At 44.6% G+C, this 27510-nt stretch overlaps 1 protein-coding gene across 2 annotated transcripts in view; it reads left to right on the forward strand.

Annotated features, from left to right (window-relative positions):
* Positions 1-27510, forward strand: part of CTNND2 (catenin delta 2) — a 564215-nt gene that overhangs the window by 470168 nt on the left and 66537 nt on the right. The window lies entirely within an intron of this gene.

Below are 27510 nucleotides of genomic sequence, written 5' to 3' on the forward strand. Positions count from 1 at the left end.
TTAAAGATCACCTGTATTCTGACGACTCTCGGGTGGACGTCTCCGGGGCGAATCCCACACCTCAGGGTCCAGTCGTCTGTCCAGGATCTCCACTGGATACCCCCCAGGCACCCCAGACACATCTCCAGAGCTGAGTTCCTTAACGTTCCCCCCGACCCCAGTCCCTCCAGTCTTCCCCCAACAGCAAACGGCAGCAGGTCCTTGCTCTGGGCCACACTCGGCACCTTGCGGGGCTCTTGGACGCGTCAGTCCCCATACCCACTCTGTCAGCAAATCTGATCACGCTTCTGCGTTCTCCCAGAACCTGACACTTCTCATCTTCATTGCTTTTTTCCCCCAAACTGCCATCATTGCTCACCTACCTGGTTATTACCTTGGCCCCTGCCCAGTCTCCCTGCCTCTGCCATCACCGCCTCCCGTCCACTCTTAACGCAGTGGCCAGAATGGTCCTGTTAAGACCTTAACTAGAGCATGTCTCTTCTCCTGTCCACCCCAGGGTAAGTGAAATCTTTGCTGGGCAGACATGGCTGTACTTGATCGAGCTCTCTGGTTCCCCTCCACACTCGCCTTCTCCGCTCTCGCTGTCACGAACATGGTATGGTCACTGGTGAACCGAGGTTCCCTTATCACATGAGCCATGATCCTGCCTCAGGGCCTTTGAACTGGCCGCTTCCTCTTCCTGCAGTCCTCCTTCTCCAAGTGTCCGTGAGCCTCTATTCTCATCCCACTCAGGCTTTACATTCCAGTCTCTGGCCCCCATTCTTAAATTACACCCCTTTCTTGATTTTGCTTGTCTCCCCAGCACCAGTCACCTCCTAATATATAGCAAACACTTCTTTAGCTTGCTTGCTGTCCATCTTCCTGCCACTGGAAAGTATGCCCACCAAGGGCAGGAAGTTCTGTCTTGTTGGTTCACTGGGGTGGTCCATGTACCTAGAAGGGTGCCTGGACCGATAGTAGGGACTTCATACATTTTCGCTGAATAAATGACAAAAGTAAATTTTTTCCTGCCTGGCCATCATCTTAAAATGAACCCCAATCAGCAAAACATTAAGTAAGCGAATTAAATTAAACTTTAAAGGAAAGCATTTTATATTAATTAAAGAAAATCATTTGAAAAACTTGTTCATCTTCCTCCTAAAATTTACTAGGTATATGCAGACACTCACAATTTCAGAAGAAACCCCGTTTTTCCCATCACTGGTTTAGGGTTTCAGTTTAAACTGCAACTCTTTGGAGATGGTTCTTTTCGTTAGGATGGGGGAGGAGCTGCTGCTACATTGTGGTTAAGACATGGTTCATCTTCCTGGATTCCATTATTGGAAAACTGTTGAACAACGATCCTCCTACCCCCTCAGCTCTAATGAGGATCATCTAAAAGGAATGTCCTCTTGTCATATGAGCTTCCATGGCTCTGTGTCTGTCTCTGCCATTGGGTAATAAGTATTATCTACTTATCCCTCTCTGTCTATAGGTGGACCTTCTTGTTCTTCTCAACGATGTGGCGCAGCTATCCACATGCATACATTTCTTTGCCGCCGCCCAAAAATGTTAATTATCCTCTGAGTGAAGTGTTATTTCTTCAGTGAAAAGAGCAAACAATATTATATCCCTTTAACAAGTCTAATAAAATGCCATCCATTTCGGCACATTGCCAGTCCTGATAAAGATGGCAGACGTTTATTTTAGCCAAACCTCTACCTTCTCTGCCAACAAACAAAAGAAACTCCAAAAAATAAAAAACTTCAAGCGTGTATAAACACTAGACAAGAGAGAGGTCAAACCCCTGGCAAACATTGGTCATTAACCCATTGCTCTCCATCCATGGAAAATAATCCTCAAGAGAGTAATTTCATCGAATGTGCTATTTTGTTTTGCTGCATTTGCAGACAGCCCAGAAAATCAAGACTACATCAAAACCATTGCTATGGAGAACACGGGCCCTACAAGGTTTCCCAATAGGCAAGATTATCTAGTCTGTGGATGCCTTGGTACCACACTCTAGGTCCCACCCATGCCACTCCAAACTCCCTCTTATTTCTCATGGTTTTTTTATGAACTCTTCAGCCATGCCAGATTTGGTACCGTCATTCCCACTTATGCACTTAATGACCTGCCACCCGCCATTCCAAACCAAGCTCAGGGTGGCCTTCCCAATGTAGGCTACTCCTTGAACTCAGGGCAGAGGTGGGTAGTACCTAGCTGATAAGAAACATTTTAATTTATCTAAGATTTCCATCATGTAATTGTATGTTTGCAATGTCTTTTAGGTTTTTGTGTGTATGTACTGTATCTTCCCCTGAGATAAGAGACAGGGATCAGGTACCATATTTATTTTTATAAATATATAAAAATCCTACAGGACCTAGCACTTCGCTGTGCCCATAGCAGGTACTCAGTACATATTTGCTGAACTAATTCACTGATGGGTGAGAAACACTGGTATTTTTTCTGAAGAATGATCTGGAGGAGGTTTGGGGAATCCCAGGTAGAGAGAGGAAGGGGTAGGGTAAATGTCTGTTTCAGCCTCTTTCCACAGCTTCCAGGGAATAGATAGAAAGACAGCTTAGATGCTCCCTGAAATCCAGGACTCTTGTCAGGCTCAGACTCATTCTGCTGCCTCCCGGGAAGAGGCTTGAGATTGTGTAGGAAACAGTACCCTTTTCTATGTGTGCCTTGATCACTGCCAGAAGTTCATGTTGGCAGAGTGACTGCACCCCCTTCGGGTTGTATTGGCAGAGCTGATGGAGCACCCTCCCTTCGCCTCCCGGGCAGTGGCTGCTTGCCACACATTCTGGCAGGTGATCTGGAAGCATCCTCCCCGCTCTCCCACATCCCTCCCTGGACTTAAGAGAAGGACCTTCCACTGCCTCATGAACCTGGCCCTTCCTTAGTTTACCTCATCCTTTGCTTTGCATGACCTTTTCCCTCGACTATCATTTGGATGATTGGGTCCCATATCTGGGATGATCGATAAAATGTTTCTTTGACTCATGGCCCCACACATTCATCTTATAGGACCCATTCTTCTCATGAAGCTAACCTTCTACTCACCCCATCAGCTAACTGAGCTTCTGTCTAGGCAACATGCTCTCAATCGGTTCCAAGTTCTGAGGGAGCACCAGACAAAATTTGACTCACTCTGGGGGGCCAGAAGGGGGCCACTTCCTTACAGGAGTCTGCTGGCTCCAAACACAGGTAACCACCAGGAAAGATGGTGGAGAAAGGAGCCATTGGGTAATAGTAAAATTGACACCAAATTTCCGGATGTACCTAGTGGTACTTTCCCACACTAATGAAATCATGAACAAAATCAGGGTAATTTCTTGCCTGGGAGTTAATTATCATTTAAGCATTAACGCATTGCTGTTTCTCTCCCCTTCTGGGGTTTTCAGACTATCCTTCACATTCGTTTGGGGAAGTAGAGGCCAAGGGGCTGGGGACATTCTCTTCCTACCTTTTTTTTTTTTTTTCTTGCCACAATGTTTTAAATAATTCAGGTGAAAGATTTTATCTGACCACTGTAAAGACTGTTTGTAGACAGTGGTTGCTGGTTATATTTAAAGGACAACATAAAAACTTTTTTAAGTGAAAATAAAGACTGAATAAAGAAAAAGATAGTCAATTCTGTCAATAGAATGACCTCCTCTGTGCCAGATTATTCCCTAGGAAGCAGTGTATTTTCTTTTGGAAAAACTAGAGGGAAAAGGGGACTATCCGCCTTATATCTGTACCTTCCTGAATGTTGCAGAGCTTTGTAAATATTTTCTTTTAATTAGTGATCTCACAACTGAATTTCCTGAGATGTCTATCCACAGAATCGTCGACCTGGCAGTACTGATCTTCATCCAAACTTTGGGATACCTTTTTACTCAATTCTGTAATCATGAGAGCATGTTTTCAGGGAAATAGATACCTAAAGCAGGGTGTCCACCGCCAAGAAGCAGCATTCCAAATTTACTCAGGAAGTGATTCCTCAAAGTTTGCTTTTTTTTTTTTAAGATTTTATTTATTTGACAGAGAGAGAGAGAGACAGCGAGAGAGGGAACACAAGCAGGGGGAGAGAGAGAAGCAGGCTTCCGGCTGAGCAGGGAGCCGGATGTGGGGCTCGATCCCAGGACCCTGGGATCGTGACCCGAGCCAAAGGCAGACACTTAATGACTGAGCCACCCGGGTGCCCCAGTTGGTCGTAATTCTTTGGCCCAGGATTGAAACACATCTTGGTCATCATCCCCTGTGTGCTGAAAATACCACTTTGCACCCACAGTGTCTCCTAGCAAAACTAGAGAACAGAGGGCTGTCAACACTGTATGGCCCACCCATCAGTTAAAGTTGCAGGGAGGCACCTGGGTGGCTCAGTGGGTTAAGCATCCAACTCTTGATCTCGGCTCACGTCATGATCTCAGGATCGTGGGATCGAACCCCAAGTCGGGCTCTGCACTGAGCCTGGAGCCAGCTTAAGATTCTCTCTCTCCCTTTCCCTTGGCCGCTCCCCTCCCTTCTCTCTCTATCTTAAAAAAATAAAGTGTGTGTGTGTGTTTTAGTTTCTCATCTCATGTAGATGGCTTGCATATGGCAGACCATTCTGGGATATGGGCCTCCCATTCTGGAGGGCAGCCTTCTCACGGGGCATCTTCTTTACCCGTGTTCTTGACCCTGGGGTGTCCCACCTTTGCCCAGGGAAAGAGCAGAAACTCTGGAGACCTCAATGCAACTGGGAGGCCATGTGTTATTTTCATTCCTGGGCATGTGTAAGGCTCACTTTATTAAGCAGATTTGAGGACATTTTAGAGACATACCTTCTCTACTTTTCAAAATGTGTTTCTTCAGGCCCTGGCAGATGTTGTTTTAATTAAAACACATGCAACTTCAATTAGTATTGTAAAAAGAAGCCTGGTTTCCCGGACGAGGTGATTTATCAGAGCACTCTTTGCTGGCTGTCTTTAATAACTTGATTTCACAAGCCAAAGTCTAGGCAGCAGGAAAGGTGTGTGCTTTGGCCAAAACTTGGTGTCTTCAGATTAGGTGCCTGTTAGAGCCCCCAGAACCGAGAGCCTAATCTCGTGAGCGCTGCCTTCCTTTCTGGCTGAGCCATGGGTTCTTTGTTAATTAACTTTGGGCACTTGTTGGGGGAATTTTGGCGGCTGGGTCTGGCAGATAAGAACTGCTTGGAGAGGGAGTTGTAAATAAATCGAAGAGCCAATAATTATTTTATTAAACAAGACTTAATGATTCGCCCCTTGGAAATATTCCATGTGGGGAAAAGGCAAAACTGACTGAAATTTCCAGCGGATCCAAATTTCAGAACCTCTGCTTAAAGACCTCCCAAAGAAAAGAGGAAATAAAAGCCACCTAACTTTACTCTGACTGGTTAGGTATTCATTTTATGCCTAGCCAAACAGTTTCAGGAGAGAATGTTTTCAAGAAGAGAATACATGAGAAATGAAGTGGATCCCCTCGAATACCCCCACATCTTGAGAATCTAAAAGAAGGGAAGAGGATTTTAGCAGGATAATGTTTTCAAATTGTATTTTTTCTATATGTAGATTACCGTCTTCTCCCCTATACCCCCTCCAAAAAAAAAGTTTTAATCGTGTGGAAAGAAATTGTTATTTTTGCTCTCTGACACTAAAAATGGCAGATTAGAAAATAGTTTAAGAGTTTAAAGATGAATACTCTTTTCGCCGTTCGGGCATTTGGTTGTATTTATTGCGCTGGATGTTGAAGAATTACAGAGCAGGCAAGGACAGCCGTAATTGGGTGTTCTGCTAAAGAAAAAGCGTGTAGGCTGCCACCGTATTTTGAATGTGCCGTGTGGTTCTGCCCTTGAGGGCATGTAAGGCAATAAAAGGAGGAGAAAGCAGACACTGTAGTGAAGGGGCAGCCATCCCAGGAAGAAGAACACAGCAAGCCCCCTGCAAGAAGCTGAGGACCCGGGGAGCCTGGGTGGCTCAGTTGGTTAAGCGACTGCCTTCGGCTCAGGTCATTAACCATGGAGTCCCGGGATCGAGTCCCGCTTCGGGCTCCCTGCTCGGCGGGGAGTCTGCTTCTCCCTCTGACCTTCTCCCCTCTTGTGCTTTCTATTTCTCATTCTCTGTCTCTCAAATAAATAAATAAAATCTTTAAAAAAAAAAAAAAAGCTGAGGACCCAAGAGGCAGAGGGAGGATGGAGGTGCAGCGCCTCCTAGCATCTGGGCAGTCTATGAACCGGCATAAGCAGATAGAGCAGAGTTTGCTCCTTGAGAAGCAAGCTTGAGAAGAAAAAGTTCATCTGTTCATCCTGTCAGACTAGAACCAAAGGGATGCTTGGTGAGAGGAGAGGGGAAGCAAAGAATCATTCCCAACGGCTCCTCGCCAAAATATCCTGAGTAGTTTCAAGATACTTAGTTGAAATTCAGAGATTTCTTCTCTTACAACCAGGAAAGTTCACGAAAGTTCATTTACTGTCTCCCAGAAAAGACTGGGTTCTTTGTTTTTGTTTTTGTTCTTAATTTACAACGAAATTTCCCTATTCAGTTTTGTGCGTTCTAGTGTCTGAACAATGTCACATAAGATAGATGGCTTTGGAGAAGAATGATAAAGGACAAGTGGCTTGTCTCCCAAAGCAGGTAATATCCTTTGAGCACCAAATTTCATCATCCTTGTTCTTGAATACAGGCAACTGAACTTGACACATTACCAGCCAGGATGGCGCACGCATTCAGTAATGTGCTATGTGTTGCTTTTAATTAGGAGTCACTAGTATTCTAACATCAATACGAGAGGGTATTTGATGTATAAGATAGATCAAAAGATTAAAAAAAAATCCCCATGGTCTTCACGTGGAGACTTGAACAATTTAATTTGCTTGTTAGAAGGGAAAGCTGTAGCCACGAAATGGAGAGGGGTGGGGTTCAACTTTTTAACTGAATGTTAATTAACTCCACAGACTGACACCACGTAGTGTCTGCGTGAGAGGCAGGTCCATTTCAGGAGTGACCTTGTCATCCTTAAAATGTGAGTGTGGGTGCGAGAGATGACCCACATCACAGGCTTGTCTTGCCGGCAGATGGTTATGGAGGGTCATGGTGTGCCAGGACCACTGGGAATACTGGGGGGGAGCAAGGCTTCACCTTGCTGCTTTGGACCAGAGTTCCCATATGCACCACGACTGGGTGACAAGTGTGCTGACGTTGTGATGCCCTCCGCCCCCCGGAAAGTCTGGGGGGCACCTGAGCCTGCCCACCCTCCTGGATCTGTGGCCTCCAGTGGGGCATAGCTGCTGTCCAGCGGAGCTCCTACCCCCAACACATTGCAGGTATTCTGTCCTCTATGTGTGCCAGGCCACGGGCACGATCGGGAAGTTCTGCCCAAGACAGGACTCACCTTCACACCCCAGCACAAGACACCCTCACCGTGTCACGCTCTCTGGGGCTCAAAAGGATGGGCCTTCAAGTCATCATCAACCCAAACCCCAATCTTTTACTTTCCTTCCTGTTTCCAGTGATAGAAATGGATAGAAACTTTGGAGACTGTTTTCTTCTTTTTCTTTATCCCTGTAGACGCATCACGATGCCTTCTTTGTACTTCTTCGGGGAATTTCTTGAATTCCCCGTGTGATTCCTGTGCATCTCGCCTTTGAGTTTCACCCGTAGCCTGGCAGGTCCAGTGTACACCGTGGCTTCCTACCTGGGGCACTTTGCCCCCCTCAGCCTCCCTGCGCTCTCACCCCCACATCCCTGTTCACCTTGAGCTCCGGGCAGGCACTCCAACGAAGGACTATTCAGTGTTTTCATGATGTGAATGACACAAAGTGAACTCTGCTACCTGATTTTTTTCAATAAAGCAGTTTTTATTAAGCCCCCCCCCCCGAAGTTTCCATTCCTTCTAGTGTGGGCATGTCTCTCTTCTGATCTTGCTCGACCTTTCCAGCAGCATTGGATGTATTCCTGTGTCATGGTTTCTAGGATAAAACTTTCCTAGTTTTCTTCCTCCTTCTTCGTTTCCCTTTGGCTCTTTCTCCTCCAGTCTCTCTCTAAACTCTGTCGTGGGTCAATCTTCTGTAAAGCCCAGCATATAAATTCTTTATTTCTCTTACCGTATTTTCCAATTCTAGAATTCCCATTTGGCTCTTTCCTGTAGTTTCCATTTCTCTGCTGAATTTATCCATTTTTTTCACGTATGTTGCCCATGTTTCCCCTAGATAGCTTAACACAGATATCACAGAGAAAGTTCTTGTCTGCTTATTCTACCATCTGGGTTTTTTGTAGGTTTGTCTATACTGGCTATCTTTTCTCTTAATTGTGAATCAAGTTTCCTGCTTCTTTGCACGTCTGTGGTTTGTTACTTATGCCAGACATTATGTGTTGAAGTTTTAGAATTGACTGAGGTAGATAATACCTCCAAAACAAAGAACACCCCATTTCTTCTATCAGGTTTCTAAGGTGGAGGGCTGAGTTGATCTGATACATATTTTAGCCATATCTGGCTTTAAATTCAGCTTAGTTGCAGCTTTTAGTTAAATTCAGTTTTCACCACTGAGTTCAAGTGTTTCAAGATGTGATCAGTATTTAACCTGTAGGCTCAGCTAGTAAGCTGAGCACCTGCAGATCCCAGAGAGTTCTCTCTAGTGCTATGGCCCTGACATCAGTTTTCTGAATCAAAGGATCTCTCTGTCTCTACCCCTCCCATGCCTCGTTCCCTCTTCCCCCCCCCCCCTTCTGCTATAAAGCTCAGCTGCCAGCTATTTGGATCATTGCATTACCTACATTTTTCAGAGCATTTTACTCTCACTTTCCCTATTTCCATGCTTGCTCTTCCTAAGTTCATACCTTTCCTTCCAGCTGGGCACACCCCCTACGGTTCCCACTCTCTCCAACTCCGTCCCTTCAGCTGTTCCCCACCCCTGCTCTTTCACTCTTCCCCTCCTTACCCATCTTCCAAGGCAAATTCCGCTTCCCCCGCCATCCTTCACAAAACTTCCCTGAGAACTCTAGGTTTAATTTCTTTTGCCCCGCTGGTACTCTTTCATGGTTATCTGTGCCGCCCCCGAATTTAGCACATAAGGAGTCAGTGTGCAAGATCCGTAGCAATGCATAATGTGTCCAGTGAAGTTGGGTAACCTCCTTGGCCAAGCCGATAGCTTTTTAGAAAGAAGAACGTCTTTCTTTATTTTCTCCTTCAGTGCTTCTTTTGAAAGCCCAGACAATGCCTAGCGTTGTGTAAATGGGACGGCAGTCACAGGTAGGTGTTACATCGTTCCTGTTCTTTAACAGTAGGGGCTCTAGGGCAGTGTGGACAGTATCTTCCTTGTTTGCTGCTACCACCTGCAGAACAGGGCTATTTTGGCATCTAGTAGATACTAAGTTTTATTTAAATGAATAATAGGTTGAAGTCATATGTTGTGGTTTCATAAACCAAATTCCCATGGTCATGTGTAGACTTTCCTAATTATTCAAAATTGGTTTGTAGTTTTAACCTATACCACAGCATCTTTGACAATTGAGACCTACCCACCCTCATCTTTGTTCCTTACCTTGAACATACCAGCGCTACCACACCCCTAAAAAGAGAGCTACATGCCTAATTTTTATTGTGCAAACCAAAGCAGACGAGAAGCACTTTGTTAGATCGTGGTTCTTAATCTCAGTTGCACGCTGGAATCACCCGAACCCATCCCCAGAGATGCTCAAGTATTAAGACTGATTGTGAGGCTTCCTGGGGCATTATCGTAGATAGCCAAGGTTGAGAACCACTCTCTAGAGCTCGGTAAGACCCATTATAAATAAAGCAGCCCACTGACCTCCTGCAAAGCTGTCTTCTTTCAATTTTGAAATATTTTATTATGGTGAGTCTAACCCTAAGCGTTTTTCTCCAAGACATCCCATTTCTTTGATTGGAACACAGAATTTTTCTCTAGAAATTATTCTGTTCTGTTCTTTTCCCTACAATACTGTGTGTCATGAATAATGGCTTTGAAATAGCCGGTGTCCGGTAACATCGCCACTAATGGCATTGGTATCTAGAATCAAACAAATCATAGGAGCATCCAGTGGCTATTATGACTCCCTTGTTTTAGTATGATTTTTCACACCACACCTAGATGAACATATCATGAACTTCTCCGGCTTGGCAAAGTGTTCTAACTTTACCTTTTCACTTAATAAAGCTTTTTATGTTTAAAGACAGATGTAATCAAGAGGAGGAGTGTAAAGAGCTGTTGAAAATTTCACATGCAAGGGTAACACTGACAACAGAGGTCAGTACTTAGAGGACCACAGGGAGTGTCTCAAATCTTCTGATGGGTGGAGGTGCCCGGGTGGCACAGTGGGCTAAGCCTCCGACTCTTGGCTTTGGCTCAGGTCATGATCGCAGGGTCATGAGATCAAGCCCCACATTGGGCTCCGTGCTGAGTGTGGAGCCTCCTTGAGATTCCCTCTCTCCCTCTCCCCATCCCCCCACCCTTGCACGCTCTCTCTTTAAAAAAAAAAAAAAAATTCTTGTGACAGGGGGCAGGGTTTTCCCTTGATGTCACCCTCGCTCACTCAGGGTGTCCAAGCTCCCCACCCTCTGGGCACCTGCATGCTTCTGGCATGGTTAGCTGGGAGGACTTGGGAGGACTGAAGGCGCCGAGCCGCTCCCTAGCGCCCCCTGCCCTCAGCTCCAGCCTTAGCTAATCTTTGGAACCTGAACCCCTGATCCTTCAAGCGGCATCCGGATGTTCCCTCTCCTACTTAGGTCTGTGGCCTCTGAGATCGTGTCTGCCTCTGTGTGTAGGTTGAGAAAGAAAAAAAAAAAAATGCCCTCAGGGTGCCTGTTAACAAGCAAAGGAGAAGAAAAATAAACAGAAAACATACAAATTCATATTTTGAGATGTAGCCCTGCCTCACAACCATCTTTCAAAAATGCTAGGGTATCAGTATTGCCTTTTTGAGAGCGATTTTTCTTGAACTAATACTGTTTATCTCTTCCCAAATATACTGTTCTTGGCTGCTACCTTACACCTTATGCCTGAATGATTTTTAAAATGTGTTCTCTGTGATATGCAGAGGGGATGCTAGGCAGTGTGTGTTTTCAGTTGCTTTTGAGTGTGTTGGTGACAGGATTTCTCAGATGCCCCTCCATCGGGTCCCCTTCCCCACCCCTGACTAGCAGTGTACGTTGTGTGCAGGGTTCTCTGGGGTTTGGTGTGGGGGCTGCATCAGCTATGGCGAGAAGTTATGGGTTCCAAACTTTGGACCTTGCTTTTTTGGCAGGATGCTAATCTACACAACTGAGGAGTGGCAGGCAGTGGGGAGACCCAAGGAATAATTCCACTGGCCACACCATACATTCCTCAGTTGGCCTGATACTCAACATCCCAGCGTGAGTGTCACTTCCCTCTGTGACACCTCACCCAAAGGAGAGGGTATTGGGATTGTATTCCCTTGTCACCAACTCGCACTGTTGGTCCAGGCTGGGGAACAAGAGGTGGTGGATAAAAAGAGGTAGGGTAGAGGATGACTGTTGGCAAGGATATTTGTTGATGATGAAAAAGGGTGTTGTTTCTAAAGCAGCATCATAGGCGGAAATGCAGAATTTTCATGTCCCTACGTCCACGAGGCAGAGGGCTAGAGCTAGCTGAAAACATTTGAATTATAAAGTAGAGGTCCTCCCTTGGGTCAGTGTTTTACACGGTAAGCCTGGGACCATGCTACCCAATTAGACAGTCAGGATCTATGAGCAACAAACAATGAATAACAAGCACTCAGTCATTAAGTACAATGTGCAGCAAAGTGCACATTAAATGGGTGAGTGAGCTCACATGGGTGAACATGACTGCATCCACAGTCACTGGGCGCCCATGGGAAGGGACAGACTGACAGTCATGCTTTGCTTTCCATCTTTCCATCTTGGCTTTAGGTAGCATGTCAGCAACCCTGATTTCCAGTTTCCCACTGGCTCCGAAGGCAACCCCGTGGGCTTGAGGCAGAGACAGAAGGAAGGTTTTAGGGGTCTTGGAATGAGAGCCATACCTGGAGAGCAGTGCTGGGGAAAAGAGGAAACTACAGACAAGAGACAATATTATTGACAGTAACAAGCACAGTGCCCCACTGGTTGACCTGTGCCCGCCTGCTCCCTGAAGCCCAGAGTAAACCGGATGTAGCACACACAAACAGCAACCCCCTAGAACCCCAGGCTAACCAGGCTAACAAATCAGCTAGTTGGTCTCACCAGGAGCAAGGGGATTGAAATGTGTCCACACATCACCAATAAATTTGATGAATTCATTATTTTTCTCTAAATATTCTGCTAAACTTTTTGAAACATTGCATTTCCGTGTTGCTTGGGGAAGAGATTTTAACTCACGGGACCGACAAAGCCAGGTAGACCCAGGCCTGGGGTAGGGATTCGGTCAGCTACAGGCCAGCTGCGGTCCCGTCCTCTGGGAGAGTGGACTAACGTTCCAGGAATCTCCTCCTTCATGTGAGGGGGAGCGGAGGAAGTGGGAAAGGAGGAAAAGATGTGTGGAATGGACCCGCCCGTCACGGAGCCCCGTCTTCTGGTGACTTCCGTGCTTCCTGTCATGGCTCTCATCTTCCCACGGTTCTCTGCCCAGGGACGGTGGCTGGCTCCATGCTGGGTTTGTAAATCTCCAGGCTCAGGGCCTTTCACAGATGATATTTGTCACCTAGTCTTTGCTCAGTCTTTTTTTTTTTTTTTTAAATCCAGATACCTGTGAGATTCTGTATTTGAAACACAGAAAGGGCGCCCGGGTGGCTCAGTCGGTTGGGCGACTGCCTTCGGCTCAGGTCATGATCCTGGAGTCCCGGGATCGAGTCCCACATCAGGCTCCCTGCTCCGCGGGGAGTCTGCTTCTCCCTCTGACCCCCTTCCCTCTCGTGCTCTCTCTATCTCATTCTCTCTCTCTCAAATAAAATAAATAAAATCTAAAAAAAAAAAAAAAAGAAACACAGAAAAAAGAGAGTTCGAATATGTGCCTAAGATTAGCTCCGTAACTGGACTGAAACAAGCCGGTACTTCTACTTGGAGGATGGAAGGGGATGCAATGGGCCCTGCCTTCCTCTTCGGCTTCCTATAGAAGCCTGGGGAAGGACCACATTCCTCTTTTCCCTGATGTCCCTGAGGTTCTCTCTCTCTCTCTTTCTCTCTCTCTCTCTCTCTTTTCGCAAAGACTATACGGGATTTTATTTAATTCTTAAATTTGGAAATTTAACAAATTATAAAAATCAATGATTCATCTTCATTCTCTCAAGTATGACTGTCATGGTCCCAGAGAAACCGTGATAAGGCTTTTGGGGACAGCCTGACAGTCCTTGGTCCCTTTAGGTTAGGAAAGAATGTTGATTTTGTTGTTGAATTGCTTAAGGAGAATTTAAGAATTTTTTTTTTTTCACAAAAGCCATCCACTGGTATTCATTTATTTATTTACCGTTCTTGAAATATGAAAGATTGTATTTCTTAATTGTGGTTCCCTGAAGTTCTGAAGTCCTTTGATTCTGTTTCCTAATGCCACTGGCATTTCCAGGGTCTGGTCTCCCCAGACTTGCCACCCAGCCTGGTAGACTCCCTGACGGGAGGTTTGGTCCCTGGGGCCTGGAAGAGATCAGTTTATTGATAGAATCAGTGAGTTAGAAACATTACTAGAATTATTGAGAGTCAGGGGTCTGTTATTTATTTCTGCTTATGAACTTTCTAAAAAGGCTTTTGGACAACTGTTTACCTCCCTCACACTTTTAAATTTAAATTGTTGCCAAGGAAGTAGTTTTCTGCGTGACATTTTAAAAATAAAATCTATACATCCTTCTTTTAAATCCAGCTAAGAAATCTGAATACCATAGTGGTTTAATATCCACCATTACCCTTTTTAATAATATATGAGCATGTTTTTCATTAATGTTAGAAACTGTACATCGTTCCTTTGCTCTTTAAACATGTGACCATTCCACATTCCTCAAGAATTTTACCCTGATTGATGTATTTTATGCTTATAAGTTTCTCATTGATCATTCTTTCTGCAAATAATATATATAAAAATTAAAATGTATTTTTAAAAATATCTTTATGGTATTAGGTTTTAAGTTAAAATTGTCTTATGGATTAAGTTATTATAGTTATTAGCAGGATATAATTGATCAAAATAACATGTATAATAAATCTTGGTTAAAATTTTTTATACAAAAAGTAAAATCGTAGTGGAATTATATTACTTAGATGGATGAACCCTTTTATCTCAATCAATTCATAGAGTCAAAAATGAAGATTACTTATTGCTTGAATGAACAAGATTCAGTATCAATCATTTCTGAATTTTTTAATAGATTTAAATACTGAGAAACATCACTCACATATATAAGGTGGAGGGAATAGAAGATCTTTCCTTATAGCACTATCACTTGACTCTTTGACCTTTTTACACATTTTAATTTCCAAAAATCTCCCTGAGATTTATCATCAGAAGTTATCTTTAATCATCTATCAAATGACAACTTGATTAGGTTCTCTTTCAATGTTGAAGGAGAATTGGAAGGAGAATTGGAAGAAAAGAATTGGAAAAGAATTGGAAGCTACCTCTTTGGGAAAAAAGGTGAGCTGCCCACAATTAGAGTTGCTTCCTTCTCAACCCAGACACTCACACTTTGCAAGCACCCTTGATCTGGACTCTGAAAATGTTGGCCACTCTAGAGGAATTTGACGTGGTTTTGTTCATGGAGAGAAGGGAGGCTATAAATGTGCGCTCGGGTGTGCTTTCAAGCAGATCAGTTTTGTTTTAACAGTGCATGGGGAAGTCAAGGGGCTGCAGATGGGTTCCCTGAAAACTCCAAATCCTGCATCCCCTTGGAAAGCCTTCACGAAACCACAGAGTGCACAGGGCCCAGTTTGGAGACCACTGCCCCACAGTGGCCTGACCCTGACAGAGCTCTAGCACTGACCTTCATGTTGTTGCCATGTGACCGGGGGTCGACGGTAGAGGGAGAAAGATGTATTTCTTGATGGGTTAGCTGTGTTTCCACAAGCCGTTTCTACACGGACCAATTTTGAGCCACAGTTCCCCAGAGGGAGCTTACCGACTTGAGAAAAGCAGCCAACTGTGTGGTGAGAAACACCAGGCAAGATTTAAGGATTACATTTGAAGCTAATTAAGACTACAGTACGAATTTTATGCTAGACCATAATTTCTTATCTACATATAAAGTATCATTATTGGGACAATGAGTAGCATATTTAAAACTTCCTAGGGACTAATTAATATGAAGAAGTCCAGCTTTCAGACTGGAAGCTTCACAGTTCTGTTCTCATACCATAAAAATCTAACATGATTGTTTAATACAGTCGCCAAGATATCGAAATAAGAAATAGCTGGATATTTCAAGAGGTTAGCATAATTTGCTCCTCGTGTATTGACTTCCAAGTGTAGAATTAATTTATCTGCTTATTCATTCATTTGACTGATAGTTGTTGAATGCCTGCTACGTGCCGATCACAATAGTACATCCATCTGCGTTTCTGCTTGGTGGGGCTTGTGGTTCTAGGGGTGGAAACAGCTTCAAAAAGAAGCTAGCAATATTTACTCCGTGCTTTGGGTGTGCGTAAACGAGTCTAAGGGATTGGAGTGTGAGGAGGAGAGGTGGTCCGGAATGCCTCTACAAGGAGGTCACCTCCGAGCAACTCCTGAGTGATGGGCAAGAGCCCAATGTTAAGGCACCTGGAAGAAGAGCTTCCGGGGCAAAAGGAAGAGCGCCACAGCAAAAAGCCTGAGGGAGCTTGGCTTGCAGTGGAAACAGTGGTGAGGTCAACGTTGTTGCAACCAGCAAATCAGACAGGGAAGGTCACAGAGGATGGTGGCGAGGGAGAGATCCCTTTAAAGTCTGGATAAAGAATCTGAAGGTTTGGACCAGGGAGGGTATGGTGGGATTTACACGGAGACTGTAGATCTTGGGAGAAAGCCAGTGGGGGCTTGAGTTCCATAGTCTGGAAAGAAGATCATGCTGTACTGCACCAGAGCTGTAGGAGAGGGCTGGGAAGAGCATTTCGAAGTTGGAGCAAATAGGATTGGAGTACAAACTAGGAATACTGATCATAAACAGGAAAAGGACAGAGGAGATCATCTGGTAGAATCAGGAGTTTGGTTTGGGATTGCAAGTTTGAAATGTCTATTAGACATGAAAGGGAGGATGCCTCGTAGGGAGTTGGAAACATACGTTCGAAGCTCAGGACTGATATCTTAATTGGTTCATCATCAGTGATAAAAAAAAAAGTCACGGTCCAATTATTTCAATTCTCTAAATACAGAAACAGCTACGGGAGGCCTCATCTTAAAATAAAATGCCTAGCCACAGGTAGACAAGCATTTCTTGGCTCATTAACCAAAGATAGGTTTCTTACATGATTTCATTTTTTCCCCTTTGAATAGAGCAGACAAGAGATAATGTTCTTTCTTTGCATGAGTGCGACTGAAAAATATAAACCCACGTATGTTCCAATAATTTTAGCAGTATCTGTAGGTCATATTGTGAAGTACTTTTAAGTTTGTCTTCCTAGTTGAAGTAGAGTAAATAGCTCATCCCTATACTATAGGAGAGGTGATGGTGCCTGTTCATCTCCCCCAGGGAAAAATATACGGGTCGGAGTGAGCGTGGGGCGAGGGTCAGCTGGTTCAGACCGATGAGCACCCTGGGTTTCCAGCCGCTGGTCTAGAGTCTCCTCTCGGGTATTGCTTGTTTTACTTTTCTTTCCTGAGGCTCATTATTCTGCACGGTCATATTTTACTACTGAAATCTTCATCTTTCGAGTCAATTTTTGCGTGTGGAGTCAGCCCCTCTGATGGTGCTTCTGGGAATTGACAAATCCCCGTGAACAGGACTGTGTACCCATCGTGTCTTGTTCAGTTTTCCACGTCGCAGAAACTGTTTCCGGGGCTCCACACCTTGTTTATCCCAGGAATATATTCTAAGGGAAATGCTGCTAGTATATTTATAAATGCGGCAGGGGTAGCTACGTCCCCTTGGCACCATTCGCGCAAATGCTGTGGTCGTCCGCTTATCTTCCATTTTTCAGCTGTGCACAGGTCCTGGCAGGAGACTTTGTCAAACATTGAGAGGTGACAGTGGCCTGCAGTGAGGCGAACGCTTGCAGGAGATACAAATCTAACTGATAGAGGACCATTTGAGACACCTTACGGTCAAACTCGGCTTCTTTGGCGGGAAGAAATATTTTGCTTCTTCCTTCTTCTTTTCCAGTTTCAGGGAAGGCTCCACAAAATTACAATTTCACTTCTGTTGTTCGATGTGGCTATAAATTCAGACGTAGGTGTAGATACGGTATTGGATGCAGAGAGTTCGGTGATACTTTTTCTTACAACTCGAGTACTTTTTTTCCATGCACTGGAATTTTGGTTGGCTATGGGTGGATGAGTTTCCTAACCTTATATATACCTGGATCTTTGTGTGCCACCGGAGTTTTTATAAGCAATGTGATTTTTTGGCCCAAGACACTTTTAGAGATGTACGTGGCTCACGTGCTGTGGAAAATCATGGCGGTTCTGCCCTCATATTCCCAGCAGATCGTTCATGACTTTTCACTCACTCAGGAAACCCAGCTCTGTGGGACTGATGATCCACACAACCCACCCCGGGAAACGATCGCTATGCCACCTGCAGGCTTCCTGCTTCCTCTCATTTCCTGGCTGCTTTAGGAGTGAAGAGTCTTTCTGGTTCTGATAACCCAGGCTGTCAGCCTTGGGAGAACTGTCCTACACTTAGAGACATAGCTGGAAGAGGGATGTTGGCGAAGGCATGCAGTTTTCTAGAATGCAGATGAAAGGACAGGCGTAATAATATAAATAGACACATGTCACAGCAATCTAACACAAGGCAGGGACTCCACACATGGAGATGAAGTGAAAAATGCTCAGCATGAAATCACCTTCAGAAATCTTCAGAATGATCCATGTCCTGACCTGACCCCAAAGCCTCTGAGCCTGAGCCTCTGGCTTGGAGCCTGAGCAAGAAGCATCCCTCTGTTTTCAGAGCTCCACTGGCAATTCTGATACATGGTCAAGGTTGAGCATCATATATATCATATTGTGCTAATTCTTACTAGGCCAGCCTTTTCTCCTTATGAACACATACTGCCCGTTTCACTTCCTGGGCTACTTCTTACTGAGCTCTGAATTACTGTTTACAGAGAGTATTAGTACCTTCAACAGACTCAAGTCAAGTGCCATGAAGATTGTGCAGTGAAGCCATGAATTTAAATTACACAAGCAATTTGGAGGAGAAATGATATCATTCTGAAATAAGTTATGTGAACCATCCCAGGTTGCATTATACACTAAACAGAGGAATATACAACTACAGTTTTTTTTCCTGGATTTATTTAAATTCATTTATTCTCCATCTCATTGGTCAATATTTCTCTAGGAAGAGTCTAAGTCAGTTCACTCAGTGAGCATGAACTGAGTGATGACCATATTCGAGGCATCGTGCTGGGTGCTGTGATTCAGGGACAGGTGTTCATTTAGATTCCCAAAAGAAGATTCACGGATAGTCCTGAGATGTGCAGGACTTGTTCTCAGAAATGAAACCCATTGTTCACGCATCGAATTTTAATTCAAACATGTACCTAGCAAAGTAGTGGGAGACACCGACATCTCACCTCCATCGTCCAGAGTGCCAGCGTGAAACTCAGTCCGTCTGAGCGGGTGCGTCTCGGACCCCATGCCACCATGGGGGCTGCGACCACAGAGCCCACTTCTCTCGGCAGCCGGGAAACCCGCTCAAACCCAACAGTATTGCCGGTTGGCCTCCTGTGTCTGGCCGCGTGGCTTGTGGCACTCTCCTGGGGTTCCTGTCACACCTCCTTAGCCACAACAATCTCACACGAGGCACAGCTTACCTTGAAAACAACCCAGTGCTTGGGGCGCCTGGGTGGCTCAGTCGTTAAGCGTCTGCCTTCGGCTCAGGTCATGATCCCTGGGTCCTGGGATCGAGCCCCGCATCGGGCTCCCCGCTCCGCGGGAAGCCTGCTTCTCCCTCTCCCACTCCCCCTGCTTGTGTTCCCTCTCTCGCTGTGTCTCTCTCTGTCGAATAAAATCTTTAAAAAAAAAAAGAAAGAAAGAAAAGAAAACAACCCAGTGCCATCTACGTGGAGCCATGTGTGCCCAGCTCCTGGCTTCAGATGGTCAAGAGGAAAACTTTCGTCTGCCCACTTACGTCCCGGTGATGTAGTGATGGGGGGGCAGGGAGGGTGGTGAGTTCACTGACAATAGACCAGTTAACAGGAGAAAAGACTAAAGTTTATTCACGTGCATGTGGGCTATTCAGTCATCTGAGAAATTCACTGAATTGCTAGGAGGAATGGTTTGTATACCAGTCTAATAAGGAGATTGGGGGAAGATGGGACTTCTAGAGCATACAATGGAGTGGCTTCCATTAAGTTTATTTATGCAACTTCTCATCCCAGTGCTAATAGCCAGGCTTCTTCTTGGGGGGAAGCTTCCCAGAAAGACGATTTATGGCATCTTCCATCTCAGAAAGCTCTGCCTTTAGTCAGATAAGGGAAACTCGGAAAAGGCTTCTTTCTACATCTGCTGTATTTCACTGTCTCCGGTTTAAAATAAGCTTTATGTCATTCCGTTGCGCCCCTTCAGGATCTCAGGAGTTCTTGTTTAGTCTTACTTATGGCTGCAGTTCCAGTGTCCTTCACCCCATTTTCTCAGACCTTTTCACTCTTTTCATGCCTCCATCAAGCGTGTGGTGTAAAGGAAATGAGTTCGGTCTTGCCAGACCTTGAGCAGGCATTCACGTGACAGGTAGAAAATAGGATCGTTCCCAGTGCTGAGCTTCAGCTGAGCAAAGAGCTGCCATGGAGCCCGTGCATTGTTCTGAGGAAGCACGTCAGGGATCTCGGTCTATCGTTAACCATTAGAGAGGATTCCAGAAGTAAGAAGCTAGACACAAACAGGCAGTGTTGGTGAATGAAAATGTAACTACTCTTCATACACGTATCAGCCTAGGGGTGTCTGGGACCACTCAGTGGAAGGCACACAGCTTTTCCCAAGAATAGGATTATGAAGCAGAAAAACAGTGATGCCCCCAACAGAAACCTCGAGTCATCTAGGAAGGGTTGGATTACGTTAACTCTCCCGTCTAGGAAGCTTTCAGCTCTAACGCAGAAAAGGCTCTAAAGCTTCACGTACAGCAGGGCCAGGCAAAAGGCCAGTGGTTTTTTTGAGGACAAGCTGGAGGTGACGTGTGGGGCAGAGGCAGAGATTGGGACAGGCTGCAGGGCTGGGGGCTGAGGGGCGATGCAGGTGGGTCTGAATCATGAGGTGAGGTTTGCAGGGAATCAAGGAAGGCAAGAGGAAGTGTGTCTCTTACCCACTCCCTTGTTACTCTGATATTCCTTTTATTTTATTTATTTTTAATTATTTTTATTTATTTTTTTTTTTTTTTAGTGAGAGGAGAGAGAGAGAGCATGAGCGGGAGGAGGGGAGAGAATCTCAAGCAGGCTCCACACTCAGTGAGGAGCCCGTCGCAGGCTCGATCTCACAACCCCGAGATCATGACCTGAGCTGATACCAAGAGTCAGACCCTCAACCACCCAGGAGCCCCCCTGATACTCCTTTTAGTATCTTTTTCCTTTGCTTATCTTTTATTTCTGGTTCAGGGACGGGTGGTGGTGTACATTTTCTGGCTTGAATCCCTTAGGCAGATTCTGTGCCTCTGCCTTGGTTTCTTCATGGACATGAGGACTGTGTTGGCCCCTTTGAGGTGTCCTGAGAAATAAGTGAAGACATACGGAGAACTTAGAACAACACCAGGAACATGGCGGCCCTCACTTTTTGCAACTCCTCCTCTGCCTCAGGACTACCTCGTTCTAGTTAGAGTAGCAACTTTCCTACTTGCTTAGGCTCCTCCATAGATTTCTCTTTGTTTCGTGCAGGCTCAACAAAGGAAAGGTTGTTCAGTGCCTCTGTTCTGTGAGAAAGATGAAGAACGTGCAGTGTGACGTTATCGCATGCTCATTGTGATGAGGCCTTTCTTCCAAAGCACATTTTTCATTTTAGTGTAGCACAAATCTTTGTTTACGCAGATGCTTAATTTTCCCCAATAAGAAATGTACTCCTTTTTCACCAAGATTTTATATCTGGGCATCATCTCTCTATTCTTCCGAGCAGCCCCCTGGTAAATAATAGAACTGTGAGAGAAAGTATTGAAAATAATGAGCTCTCTGCAGATGACACAAGGAGCTGGAATCTCAAGTACCTTTAATTATTTCTCCTACATATGTGCAGACTTTGATAAAAAGAGGGAGCCCGTTCTGTTGTTCCTTAATTTTAAGAGAAAGAAACTGCCAAGAACTCCAGGCTTTAATTACCAAAACAAGCTCACTTGAAACAAATCCAGACACGTGAACACAAACTAGAAGATCAAATACATTTTATGACCTGGTACACGGACCCTTGTCAAGGGGTTCTGTCCTTCCAGGTAACTGTGTCTGTCTTTGATGCGCCACAAAGGCCGCACCATCTAAATGGTGCACCAAAAAATACCCATCTCACAGTGCCTGCAGTGAACCACGAAACACCTCAGGTAAAAAGTACATTTTTAGGCAAATCCTTTGAGACGACGATCCTAAGGAAGGATTTGAGTGCATGATCCAGTGTGGTTGAATTCCTTCTTTGGTATTAAATATGCTTTGCTTTATGCCAAAGAGCTCAGACTCTTCCTACAGACATTGCAATTCATCTATTTTACTCATGGCACCGTTTTTAAGCTTTTTTTTTTTTTTTTTCAATCTGGAACTTCTCTGATAAGCTTACCTCCACTTACAAAAACATCAAAGCCTAGAAAGAAATTATTAGAAAAGACAACAGAAAAGCACCTTTAGTTTAAGCTTCAAATGAGACCAAATTGATTAGTCATCTGAGATCAGGTGGCCGGGGAGTAAGCTTACAGCAAATCACGTCTCTCATCCTCTTCTGATTCTAATTTCTCTTTGAAACTGTGAGTAAACTGCCTACATGCAGGCATCTCTTTCAGAGAGGCTGATTAAGTCTGAAACTAAACTAGCTGTTGCCCTATTTGAGTCTTGTTTATTCTAAATAAGAAGATGAAAATCAACACAAGAGAAAAGGCAGTGTAGGCACAGACCAAAATAATGCCTCCTTAACTAAAATATACCAACCTTAAGTGTTATACAATAATTTTTATGGCATATCTAATGAAGGGCAAGCACAAAAGGCTTGTTGGCTCAAATGCCCTTACCCACTTGTATTTCTAGAGAGAGAAAAAAGCGGTCAGCTCCCCAGATATCATCAACACAGCCTGTTGCTAAAACAGAGCTGAGTTTTTACTGCACACCACGGTGAGGGATGACGTCACTCGGGAGAGCTTTGCCAGTGTCTGAGAGGGGCGAGGGGCCATCAGATTTTGTTGGGAATCTGAAGTTTGATTAAGGTGGGGCTTCCAATGCCAAGACTTTCTGCCTGGTAGAAACAGGAATTCAAAGAGTGACAGAATACAAGGCCTCTGTTGATGCTTTCAGTTGAAGACTTGATGGGTCTTTCCACAAGTTTCTGTGTGGAGCAGTTAAGTTAGTTGCCTGGGCAAGATTCTCTTGGAATGGTAAGTGCTGTTCATGAGGACAGTGAGATAGTACGGTGATGTCAATGAAGACGGGAGTCTGTGCCTGTCTCCTCTTTGTCCAAGCCGTATATAGGTATGGGGAGAGAGTTGGGGGAGGGAGTTTCTGTTCTCCATGGCCTGAAAGGAGACATGCATCTTGAGAATTGCTCTGTTTCATTACGGACAGATAGCCAGGTGGCATGGAGAACTCACAGAGGCACGGATGATGCAAAGCTCTGATGATCCACATTCATTTGCATTTAACTTGAACAGCATCTGGGCTCCAGGGTCCCCACCTCTCTACCCACAGTCAATTACTCCCTCCCAAGTTGGTGTGAGAAGTGTGACCGGGGAATCTCTGCTCTCGGGGAGTGGGTCACTCAGCTGCGGACCCAACACCAGCCCATTTCAAACCACACCTATATATTCACAGATGTTTGAATAAGGGCGCACACTTCAAGGGTTGTTGGAGTTCACAGAAAGTAAGCAATATGGGGTGACATTGCTTATTAAAGTCACAGCTTTAAGTTCTGAAACAGTAAACCGAAATTGAGTATTTTTAAGTAAAATTTATTTTGAAGTTTACTCTCACTTTTGGGGGGAACCATAGGTCTCATCATGTCATTCCTTTTGCCTGTTGAATAAGTCCCAGAGCAACAAAATCTCAGACTATCAATAAATATCTGTCGAATAAACAAACAGTTGGTATTCATGCTTTAAATTCTTTGAGAATAGACTTAAATTCATTGAGAATAGACATTACAGGATCTATAGCTTTAAAAGATCTGTTTCTAAAAAAGCAGGGGGGAAGGTCTCAGTTCTTCCAGAAAGAATCTTTAGCAATTCTGACTTCCCAGTTATTAGAACATTTTCATATATCCTACAAGGTTATTTATTAATGTCAAATGTCTACATTTTTCTATCTCTCACCTCTTTTCTCCTGGAATTAGGCCTGCTAAAAGAAATCCCAAATGCACGAATTGAATCAGTGGCTCACGATGTGGTTAAAGCTCCTGCCAGTCAGGGTTCTTGTCAATCCATCTTAACTTGCTACCAACATTGGTGAAATTATCTAGGGAGTCACGTCTCCATTTTTCACATGCTTGTTGCCCTGGCCAGATTGCAGTATGGCCAGTTGCTTGTTCCCCATCCAGAATTCTCTCAAATTTCAATTAGCTTATATATCTCTCTGCATGGGTGCCCGCCGGTGCTCTTAGCCATTGGGCAGATGTTGTGCTGCATCCTAGAGATGGCCGCATCTCTTAATAAAGAGCCTCCTTGAGACCCATGAGAAGGAAAGCCACCAGCCAATCTAGACGATTTATTTAAGAATGCACACATTCTCATGCTGGTGGTGGCAGCGGGGAGAGGGAGGTATGGAAATAAACAGAGACCAAGCAAATGGAAAAAAGCAAAGCCTATCTATTTTATCTGAGCTTCCTATAGCAAGGGAGTCAGCCACCATGACCTACTTGTACTTGGCAGAGAGCCAAAGGCTGGCAGCAGAATGGAAAGTTGCATAGTAGAGAAAAGGGAAGAATCCAGATGTGCCCTGATGGCCTGTTGGCATGGGGAAGTTGGAGGACTAATGAGAAGTGCTTAGTTAGGGGTGTATAATTTGGCTTTCTCTACTTGGTCCAAAACCGATCCCTAAATTAAGGAACCTGTCAGTTATGAATCAAGTACTGGCCATTTGGGGCCAATTACTACAAAAGTTATTGTTCAGCTTCCTAGATTGTCACTGGAGATAGCAGTCTGGCTCCCTGAAAATCTGACCTATAGCTGGCTGGCTTCCTGGGTTTACTGAAGATAAGGGACTGTTTTCCTGGGCAGACTGCTGCACGTTGTGGATCAAGTTCTATTTTTGTACACAGGTGTGGCCATTGCCTGCTCAGAGATTCAGTCTCTCCATGGTAATATATGGGGAAGTTATAATGTAACAGAGCTCTGATTCTAAAATATACTTTATTGTAAATTAGTCTTTAGATTTGTAATAAATTTAAACATAGCCAGGGTATTTGGAATCAATTATCTACTCTAGGTTTTTCTCCCTCAGATATTAGGTGTATAGGCCAGTCTGTAGCAGTGGGCACTAAGTGTAAAGGAAAGCACTGAAAATATAAGAACCAGGGAGTTAGCCAATGGGAAAGACTAACATAACTCAGTGTCTCCTTGGATCTGTTTTCCACTGGGGCCTGAGTTGATGGATACCTCTACATGTGTTTCCTGCTTGGAAGTGTTTGTGAGCTCTTAGTCAAAAGGTCTAGGAACCAGCAGACCTGAGTGGAGAAAGAACCTGGCTTCAGAGGAGAAGGAAATATATCAGAGATTGATAGGGAAGGAAAAGGAAAGAGCCCTGAGTTAAAATTTCATGGACTAAATAACACATACAGAATTCTATGGTGTGAACTGTTTAAATAGCAAATTGCTAAGAAGAGATCATTGAAGTGCTGCTTTATTCAACCCTATGGACTCTTTCATTGAACACTTGTTGGGCCCTACTATGAGTCTGGCACTGGAAATATCTATGTTATTATCTGTGAACAGCTGTTTGTTACCACACGAGGAAAACAGTATGTATCTTCACTAAGACAACACATTAATCCTGCCTTACAGATTGAGTATTTAATCAGAATGACCAACTCCTAGAAGATATCATTGGTGAGCGATTTCCTCCTTAAGCAAAAAGCACTTTTTATGTTACTTTTACCCAGGTGGTATTGAAACCAGTTATTTATTGAATACGTACGAGATGCAAGAGACTGGATTGGGTGTTTTGATGATGGCAAATATTTCCGGACTTGAAAGAATATGGGGAAGCCTCGTAGATAAGGAATAGACACATATATCTGCAATGCATTGGTAGATGGTAAATATGGCTCATGAGTGACATAAACTCAAGAGCTCCCCGGGCTCTTCCTGGGTCGGGTGCTATTTCTTTGCTGCTTGTGAGCAAGGGAGTTATCATAACACCTTTGACAACTCTTACATTTTCATTTGTCAGGTTGAAAGTTAGCACACCACCCATGCCAATGTATGTTTAGACATTTTTTTTCCCCAGGTGCATGTTCCCACCATTACACTCTGCAGACAAGTGAGAGAGGAAATTTGACAAGCAATTTGTATCATGTCAGTTACACCAAATCACATCCCTTGTCTGCCCCTCTAATCACACAAAAGCCTCCCAAAGCCCATGAGGCGTGAAGTTCTAGGGGCTTATGAGGTTATTGAGGCCAAGTGAGAAGTACAGAACAGACATGAGGAGACTTTAGCAAAAAGAATCCTCCTTTCTGCTGCTTACCCCAACGGTCCTGTGACTTTCAGAAAGTGACTTACCTCCACCTATTTCTAGGCGTTACCTGGTGTAAATGCTTGTGTCCCCCCACAAATTCATATGGCAAAGTCCTAACCTCCAGCGTGATAGTATTTGGAGGCGGAGCCTTTGGGAGGTGCTTAGGTTTAGAGGAGGTCATGAGGTTGAGACATTATAATGGGATTAGTGCACTTTTATAAGAAGAGGACACATACACACTGACAACCAGCCATGTGAGCACACCCAGAAAAAAATGCTGTCTATAAGCCTGGAACACCAGGAACTTAATCTGCTGTATCTTGATCTTGAACTTTCCATTGTCCAGTCTGCGAAAAACAAATGTCTGTTGTCTATTGTTTGAGCCACCCAGTCTATGGGGCTTTGTTATAGCAGCCCAAGATGACTAAGACACCTTGCTGTGTATCTCTAGAGCAACGGCTTTCAATGAGGGAGAGTTTTGCCCCCGTACCCTGGGGGGATGTTTGGCAATGTCTGGAGAAGGCTTTTTTTGTTTTGTTTTTTTGTTTTTTTTTGTTTTTGGTATAGTGGGTTTGCTAGTGGCATCTAGTGAGTAGAAGCCAGGGATGCTGCTAACCACCCCACAGTGTACAGGACAGCCCAACAGCCCCCTTAACAAAGCAGGATACAGGCAAAATATCAATGGTGCCAAAGTGGAGGAAGCCCACTCCAGATCCTACACAGCCATCTGCCTAGAAGCCTTGGAAACCCGAACATTCCCATCTCTCCCCAATAACTATATTATTTCCTATCTTTCTTTGATAATTCGGAAAAGCACCCCAACTAGGAAACCCATCAAAGCTTGACTCTTGGCAGGCCAGATGACGTTAGCTGGTAAAAGCACAGGTGGACCCGTCCAAATGATCCTCTCGTACATGCTTGAGTCTCCACGCCTTCCTGTCTCTGCTGGCTCACCACAGAAACTGTGCAGGGTGGGGGAGTCCCAGCAGCTCACGAAAGTAAGAAGTGCATCCTGGGGCGGATGCTTGCACCGTGAGAGAAGGGTCCAGAAACACTCTGTGGCCAGTTCTCTCCAAACCGTTTCTCTCACTCTGCGTAGACCCTTTTGGTTTCCCAGGCAACTAAATGTGTTACTGAAAAATACACACATGCAAGATTTTCATGGTGAAAATAAAAGAAGCAACTACTTTCACTTGGGGGAATAGCTTAGGCTTCAGTTTTAAATACTGTCTTGGGATGTCTGGCTGGTGTTTGTGGCGGTTTGGGTTGGGTGGGGCTGGGTGAGGTTCTGGTGTGTTTGTTCATGGCTACTTTCCAGCTGTAAAGATTGGATTATGCATCCTTTAGTGCAGTGTTTGTGGAATGAATGCCTACCTTGATCCAGGTCAGTCCCAGGTGCTAGGAGCTTGTGTGATACACACTTGTATCCCTTGCTTCCAGGAGGTGACTGAGGTGAACTGAACCTCACATTCTGCTAGAGATAGGTCTGCATTTGGTGTGGGGAGGGGGCAGCTAAAGCAGTTTCAGAAGCAGGGGAAATTGGAATGCCTTCCTAAATGACATGACCCCTGAGCTGAGCCTAGAGAAGTTGGAGTTAACCAGACAAAG

The sequence above is a fragment of the Eumetopias jubatus genome, unplaced genomic scaffold (genome assembly GCF_037043125.1).
Source record: "Eumetopias jubatus isolate StellerSeaLion01/CBP00866 unplaced genomic scaffold, mEumJub1_p1.0 scaffold_5, whole genome shotgun sequence".
Taxonomy (NCBI): domain Eukaryota; kingdom Metazoa; phylum Chordata; class Mammalia; order Carnivora; family Otariidae; genus Eumetopias; species Eumetopias jubatus.